Source organism: Anabrus simplex, chromosome 1, assembly GCF_040414725.1.
Source record: "Anabrus simplex isolate iqAnaSimp1 chromosome 1, ASM4041472v1, whole genome shotgun sequence".
NCBI lineage: Eukaryota > Metazoa > Arthropoda > Insecta > Orthoptera > Tettigoniidae > Anabrus > Anabrus simplex.
In genome coordinates this window covers 376,252,173-376,260,506 of record NC_090265.1, presented here as the reverse complement: position 1 = coordinate 376,260,506, position 8,334 = coordinate 376,252,173, and the positions used below count along the sequence as shown (strand labels likewise).

The window sequence follows — 8,334 nt, the reverse complement described above, 5'->3', positions numbered from 1 at the left end:
AAGTGCTCAAATACGTTAGGTATCGGTAGATTTACTGGCACGCAAAAGATCTCCTGCAGGACTAAATTCCACACGTCGGGGTCTCCGAAAACAGGTAAAGTAGCTAGTGGGACATAAATCCATTATTATTATTATTATTATTATTATTATTATTATTATTGAATGAAAACCTACAACCTGTTTTCCAGTCTTTGACCGGGTCAGGGATGTAATGAATGAACCATATATAGGCTATTAGTACGATGGGGTCGCCACTCCCAAAGTGATATATTAATGACTGATAGATGCTATGAAATGAGAATGGAGAGTGTTGCTGGAATGAAAGATAACAGGGAAAACCGGAGTACCCGGAGAAAAACCTGCCCCGCCTCCACTTTGTCCAGCACAAATCTCACATGGAATGACCGGATTTGAACCACGGTATCCAGCGGTGAGAGGCCGACGCGCTGCCGCATGAGCCACGGAGGCTCTTATTATTATTATTATTATTATTATTATTATTATTATTATTATTATTATTATTATTATTATTATTATTATTATTATTACACTTTTATCATCATCATGACTAGGTCACATTGAAAAGTAAACTACAGTTTGCTTGTGTTCGTGGCCAGGATCGAATCGTTCAATTATGCTCCAACGTATTCATTCTATAGGCTGCATGAATTCACAGGCGAATTATGACTATAAACATCTGACGAGTTAGTCTTGATTTTAGAGTCTAACGGGGGGATTCACCACGGGATTAGACTGGATTTGTTTGCAACTGGAATGTGAGCCGAATAACGCAGATTACCCACCTTCAGTTACCGCATCAGAGAACCGTGGACTGTGTTGGGCCTGTTTACCTGAAGTGGCCAGCAGGTGTCTCTAGCGTGCTCAGAGCAAGGAGAGGCACGGCGAACGGCGGGCCCGGTCGCAAGACAAGAGTCAAGAACACTGCCGGACTGAGCGGAGATGCCGAGTGTTTGAATCATGTCTGGGTGAGGCGGTGTGTCAGTGTCGTGTGGTGTGATAAGTGCTCTTAGTGGCGAGTGTATCAGTGAATAGTGTCCAATATCCTTGGAAGAGTTCCGCAACATCCCAATCAAGAAACAACGGTTCCTGAAATTTTCGGGTAAGCTAAGAAGATTTATTAACCTTTGTAGTAAACGCACTGGACATCATTGCTGAAAATAACCTATTCTTAATCAAATTGTAGAAAAATACAATTGCCTTAGAAAGTATTGGGGAATGTTAAGTCTAAAGTGATTTATGTTAAACCTTTATTTTAAAAAAACTCGAGAACAGGAAACTAACAAAAAATCAAGCACAACCTCGTGATATCACCATTGTTTCAGGCAAACAAAAAAAAACAAAAAAAAAAACAGAGCACGATTTTTGCACCTCTGGAGATCGAGTTTTAGGTGAAGTGAGAATACCAAGAGGGGGGCTCGCACGCTCCGCTGATTCTTTTATCCCACGAGCAAGGCACAGCTGATACCCTGCTGTGTTTCACCTGTTTCCTTTTTAACGGGTTCTTTTTTTAAACAGACCATCTCTAAACAGGAATGCAGTGCCAATGCTGAAGGTCTGGAATGGCGGGGGGGGGGGGGGGGGGATTCCTCGTTACTGCTTACCTACTGCATACGGAGGATACTGAACTGCTTTTGTTATGTATACAATTTACTCATTTTGAATTTATAAGGCAAAAGTACCTGTCCCCATAGCCATCCCAAGCAATCAGAAAACTTAGAAACAGAATTCAAGGTGTCCCGCGCTTGGCTACGACAACTTTCGGTGACCATCCTGAGTAACTTTCTTTAGGGTCTACGTATCTGACATCTCGAAGTCCTTCGCTCTTGCTTTCGTAATCTTTCCACAGCAGGATTTGGAAGCCGAAGTTTTAGTACCCAGTAGTTCGAACTTGCTTAATGCGAATTACAGTAACTAGCCTGAATGTAACTTTCCTTTCATAGTTATTTGCAAGTGTGAATATTTTTGTCAACTCTTTGTCTTATTATTTATAGTTACACTTACACACTTAGTTTACCATGATATAAACTAAAATAACTCAGAATTTCGAAAAGGTATTACACCCTTACGTGCCTGAAACTGGTGATCATTTATATTTCTAGTCCCTAACATGTTCTGAACAACAGCTTTACATAAATCAGGGTTGAAATACGAAGATCGATTCCCAGTTCACACCTGAACAGGCATTGCCGCAACAGGCGACATTTATTCCTAAGAAGAACAGGGCTCATTACCAAGACATTTTATCCAATAAATAAATCATTAGTAACATTATTCTTAATCACTAAGGACAATATGACTCAAGAAGTACATTATTCATAGCCTAAATTAATTATTATATCTTCTATGATTCTTGCCATAATTTTTTTTGCTATGGGCTTTACGTCGCACCGACACAGATAGGTATTATGACGACGATGGGATAGGAAAGGCCTAGGAGTTGGAAGGAAGCGGCCGCGGCCTTAATTAAGGTACAGCCCCAGCATTTTCCTGGGGTGGAAATGGGAAACCACGGAAAACCATTTTCAGGGCTGCCGATAGTGGGATTCGAACCTACTATCTCCCGGATGCAAGCTCACAGCCGCGCGCCTCTACACGCACGGCCAACTCGCCCGGTTGCCATAATTTTACTGATGTTCGTACTTTGGAAGGTAATGAATGTATCGCAAGTTTTATTTTTATTCCAAACTCGGCATAGTTGCTGAAACGTCAAAGTCACGCTCCCGTTTTCCTAGGACAGGGAAGACAGCAACAATCAAAACCACATTCCTATCGCTTGATATTGTTATGCATACTGATGGGTTTACCTGGAGGCAGAACAGTTCCAGCCACAAGACTTTCCACTCCGGAACGGACAGTCCCAGAGTAGCATATTTTGGCTCAAGCGATGTAAAATACCAGGTATTCACTTAGACAGTACGATTTGATCTCCATAACAGGAAATAAATATTATCAACGTTCTGCAGTCTTTGTGATCCCGGTTATGCATAATGTATACTGTTCATCCTATCTCCAGACATCCAAATCTCTTTCATATTTCAGGTTCACTATTAGCACCCTGGAATGATAAAACTTAGTTTAGGCCTATATACTCAGGTTCTAGTAACGAAATTTCATTAATGGCATTTGGTATCTGATACCCAGTACTGTCTCAGGAATATCAATCAGTTAGCTTTACCTTAACGGTATGGCTTTACCATGGTGTCTTTATATTCGCATATATTAGTAGCACGGCCTTGTTACTTAGCACTTTCGTTACTAATTGTTATTAGATAATGTGTCTGACTCGTTGGCTGAACGGTCAGCGTACTGGCCTTCGGTTCAGAGGGTCCCGGGTTCGATTCCCGGCTGGGTCGGGGATTTTAACCTTAATTGGTTAATTCCTACGGCACGGGGGCTGGGTGTATGTGTTGTCTTCATCATCATTTCATCCTCATCACGACGCGCAGGTCGCCTACGGGGGTCAAATAGAAAGATCTGCATCTGGCGAGCCGAACCCGTCCTGGGATATCTCGGCACTGAAAGCCATACGACATTTCATTTCATTAGATAATGTGATATTTACAATATAACTGGGCACCCTACGATACGTCTTCGTCTCAGGTAACCTCTTGAGGACTTCAAACTTCGCAAAACCTAACATTGCTCAAGCATAATTATAATGATGCAACTGAAGGAAACATAAGTCTGGAAGCTCTCCCAAGCATTATTCGTAGATCTGGTGCGGGGCTTTTGTTGTTGACTCATTTTAAGGATTTGAGATATCTTAAGTAAACAACCCCTTATACGTGCACTCATGGTCTGGTAGTGTGGACTGATATTATCTCATGTATTATTCCCATAATCCAATCATCAGTGGGTTCTGCGGTAATGCAACTGTAATTATTTTGGACTAGGCATTTAAGGTATTCTCTCAGAGTAATTCCGAAATGGATCCGGGAAAACCTGGAGAAAGTAACCATTATCGTTACCGAAAGTCGAACTTCAAATTCCAGAACAATTAAGCCTTAATCCTTAACGTGATTTAAGGTGATCGGCTACGAAGGCGTTTATGGATATTGTAAACGAACGGCACGTGGTAGATACAGCCCACTTAGGCCTCGACTTGCCAAAATTACTGCCGGACGGTCTGCAGGTAATGGACTGCCACGTAGTCAGGATAACGACACACTCAGCTGCACTGCTTTTCGTGACCGCCTTCGCTGCATCTCTTATCACACAGCTCCCCCGTTCCAGCCCTCAGTCAAGAAATAAAATCCCTGGACTGACCGGAAATCGATAATTAAAAAAACAATCAAACCCCATGGCACTACATACCTTGAAGGGCCTTGGCCTACTAAACGACCGCTGCTCAGCCCAAAGGCCTGCAGATTGCGAGGTATCGTGTGGTTAGCACGACGAATACTCTCGGCCGTTATTCTTGGCTTTCGATACCGAGGCCGCTATCTCACTGTCAGATAGCTCCTCAATTCTAATCACGTAGGCTGAGTGGACCTCGAACTAGCTCTCAGGTTCAGGTAAAAATCCCTGACCTGGCCGGGAATCGAACCTGGGGCCTCCGGACACCACGGGGCCGACATATGGGTATTATTATTATTATTATTATTATTATTATTATTTCGTGTTGTTATTTAGGCCGAATGAAGCCGTTGTAAGGCAGACCCTCCGATGAAGTTGTCGTAGGTGAACGATCCAATTAATAAGAACATTTCTTTATAAACTTTATAAAAATAAAGTTCATGAGAATTACTGAAGATCTAAATGAAACTCAACCCATTACGGACCTCCTACCTGCTTAACCGAATGCTACCCAACTATATGGCCTGCTGATATTGGAGGATCACGTGGTTAGCGAGACGACTTAGCCAGAATGAGGATGATAATCTGGAAATAATGGCAAGAGAGTTCTCAGAAACTAAAAGGAAACAGCCAAATGGAGTACTGTACGGAGAATGTAAAATAAATATATTCCTACCATTGAGCTTAAGATACTAAGTAGGAGTAGACTTGAAAAGACCTCTCTCATGGGATTACTCCTAACACGGACACGGGCCTTGACCTGGGTCCAGCATTGTTTTCTCTTTACTTAACTCATCTTTCTTCTTCGTCTCCCCTTGCACAATAAATTCTCGCGCAAGTAATAATAGTTTTCACTCTTCTTTCCTTCAGGTATTATTCAGATACACTCGAGACGTTGACCAAATTTAATTTTAGTTGGACAAGAAGTTTGTGTGAAAGAGTATGGAGCAAATCGCCCAAGGTCCTCATAGTCAGGAGCCATATTGACCTCCGACCGTTATCTTAAGCACGAACTACTACTTTCTGTAGGGTAGCACTGGATAACACGAGGTCTTTGTTCTTGTAAACTGGTAGCTCTAAATACATCAGCTGCCGTGTGAGCGCGCTGCGCTGTCATATCTGCCAGTGACTGACCACTCTGGCCGGAATCATTCCTGCCAAGGTTGTCTTAACGGGATTCAAGCAAAGCATAGATTCTAGAATGCTGTTAACAAAGGTCATTCATGTCATCGTACAGTCACAGTTCCGTAAAATATTAACCGTCCTTCTTACTTCTGTCAACTTCTTTAACGACAATAGACATAACACCTTTAACAACTACCAGGTGCACAACTTTACTACCATGAAGAATTCATTGTAGGCTACCATCACCGTCTACTAGGCGATGAGGCTACTGTACCATCGTATAATCACGGAGCTGTTGACTGCAGTGCTTCAACCTTCTGTGAAACATTATTATTATTATTATTATTATTATTTCCGGCTCCGTCGCTAAATGGTTAGCGTGCTGGCCTTTGGTTACAGGGGTACCGGGTTCGATTCCCGGAAGGATCTGGAATTTTAACGATCATTAGTTAATTTCCCTGGCACGGGGGCTGGGTGTATGTGTTGTCTTCATCATCATTTCATCCTCATCACGACGCGCAGGTCGCCCACAGGAGTCAAATCAAATGACGTGCACCTGGCGAGCCGGACCCGTCCTGGGATCTCCCGGCACCAAAAGCCATACGCCATTTCATTTTTCATTTTCATTATTATTATTATTATTATTATTATTATTATTATTATTATTATTATTTGTATGCGAGTCTGAAAAGTTAATGTTTGTGATGTCTGTTCTTATGTAAATGATTGTACATGTTAAGTACTATTTCTTCGTTCGCCTGGAGTAGAAGCTGGGAAACAAAAGAATAACATTTCTGAGAATAGGGAATTTGCCCACTTCCTTTCCTAATTGTGTTACCTGAGAGTGATAAGGTAAAGTACCGAGATATCGTCTACTGATTTGGCTGATTTATTTAGCTTCATTTTGATATGATATGACTAGCTCATGTACCCGTGCTTCGCCACGGAATCCTAGGTAAAACACTACACACTTCGTGAGTATGATTTTATTATACTGCTTTGCTCTTAGCGTTATCCAAGAAACACTACTGGGAGGTCACCATACGTCGTTTCCCGTCTAAAGTCCGGGCTGGGAATTTTTTATGATAACGGCAGGCCCCCTTGTCTACTGCCACTTACAATCGAGATCGGGTGTTTTCATTATAATTGCAGCCCCCTTGCCTACTGCTGGTCATACTCGAGTCGGGGAGTTCTCATTATAAAGGCAGTCTCCCTTGCCTACAGCCAGTCACAATTGAATTCTACTGCTGTTAAAATTATGTTGTTCAAGGTTGTTGTTGAAGTCAGGTTGTTTTATAAAACTTCCTTGTAAATTACGTTTTTCGTTCGTCCCTGTGGCTGCAGAATCACAAGGCTGTCAGGAGAGCTTACACGGGAACAGGCTAGGTATAAGTGGCCATGGGAAAAGCAATAATTTCATAAATCCACACCAGCATCTATTACAGACTGCCCCTGAGCTTTATTTATTGTCATTGTGAAGCATGGTTTAACGGGAAATTGCAGTCGTTTGAATAGGAAGTGGTAGTCGGAGGGAATCAAAGGAATGCTGGGGATGGTTGCTTCGATCACGTTACTATGTAAATATTTCACTTGCAGCCTGGTACCACATCAACGCTTAGCAGCATTATAAGTGCTCCAACTTTTAGACTGAGATTGTGAAGTGGAAAACCTGGTGGATTTAAAGTGTGGAGGAACTTCGCAGGGTAGGACCAAGTCTTCTATGTCCAGACTTATACCTCACCGTATTAGTAAGAAGTTTGTCCAACAAGGAATCATTGATGCTTGCTGCATTATCGTTCTTAGGCGTGAGAATAGCTCTCTCCTTAAGCCAATTCGGCCAACGAGTCAGTACTGTACATTAAGTAAGATAGGGAATTGAAAAACCAGGATCCGTCTCCCTTAGTGGGTACAACACAGCGAGGTACCATTACGCCGCCAATATCAATGAGCTTCATGCCTACGGAATCCTATTATGGAAAAGAAAAGAAAAATGGAGTCAGCTATGTGAAACATGAACTACAGTATACAGGAGCTGTAGGCAAATAGGAAGGAAAACCTGGTAGAACAACTGTAGCATTGTGACCAAAATGAGTCAGAAAAGGTGGAAAGTATTTATTAAGAATAAAAGAAAAGAAGAAGATAAGAAGATAAAATTTACTTCAATGAGCTGTGTTAAGTTGTGCGATAGAACGCAGAAGCGCGTCTGATTATACTGCTGTAAATGAGACAGCTGCACTAAGAATTTCGCCTGTACTTTTCCAGTTATATAAAAAGACGGAAAAGAAAACGAAAATAGAATCATTTTAGTTTTACCGATTTATTTTCAAAACGCGAACATTTCAACTTTAAACACAAAAATATTTAAATAATGTGCCCATGTGTATAATAATCTTCAAATTTTAATTGTGACAACTGTTTGAAACATAGATGATGAACAAGTATAAAATGGAATCGGAAAAGTTGATAAATATGTTAATGGTCGCTAACAACGAAATCAATCGCTTGAAAGGAAAATACATTCAAGAAACGTATGAAATGTGCAACTATGAAAAGTTTAAGATGATCCAGAGCAGATAATAGAGGCTCCGAAAATACCAGAATGCTGCATAAGAGATTGAGAAAGTCTGACTTACATATAGAAATATGGGCGGTGAACTACAGGAAAGGTGGAAAGAAAAATAATTTGAAATCTAATGCTGTAAGACAGAACTTACAGTTAAAAATTAAAAGTTTTGAGCTGAAAAGCCGAAATATTCATGTTTTACAAAAATATTTAAAACAATAGGCAAAACTTCGTGAGTTTTAAAACACTTTAGAAATTAATAGAGGTAGTTCACTCTCATAGATTTAATTTGTAACTACGAATAAAATACTCATTTTCTCGTCAAATTA

At 41.0% G+C, this 8,334-nt stretch overlaps 1 protein-coding gene across 1 annotated transcript in view; it reads left to right on the top strand.

Annotated features, from left to right (window-relative positions):
- The first annotated feature begins 968 nt into the window (after nt 1–968).
- The window catches only part of Cad74A (cadherin-74A), a 355,590-nt gene continuing 348,224 nt past the window's right edge, over nt 969–8,334 (top strand). The window contains exon 1 of the mRNA XM_068224966.1: nt 969–1,120. The gene's annotated coding sequence lies outside the window, so the exon portion shown is untranslated. The remainder of the gene's footprint in view (nt 1,121–8,334) is intronic.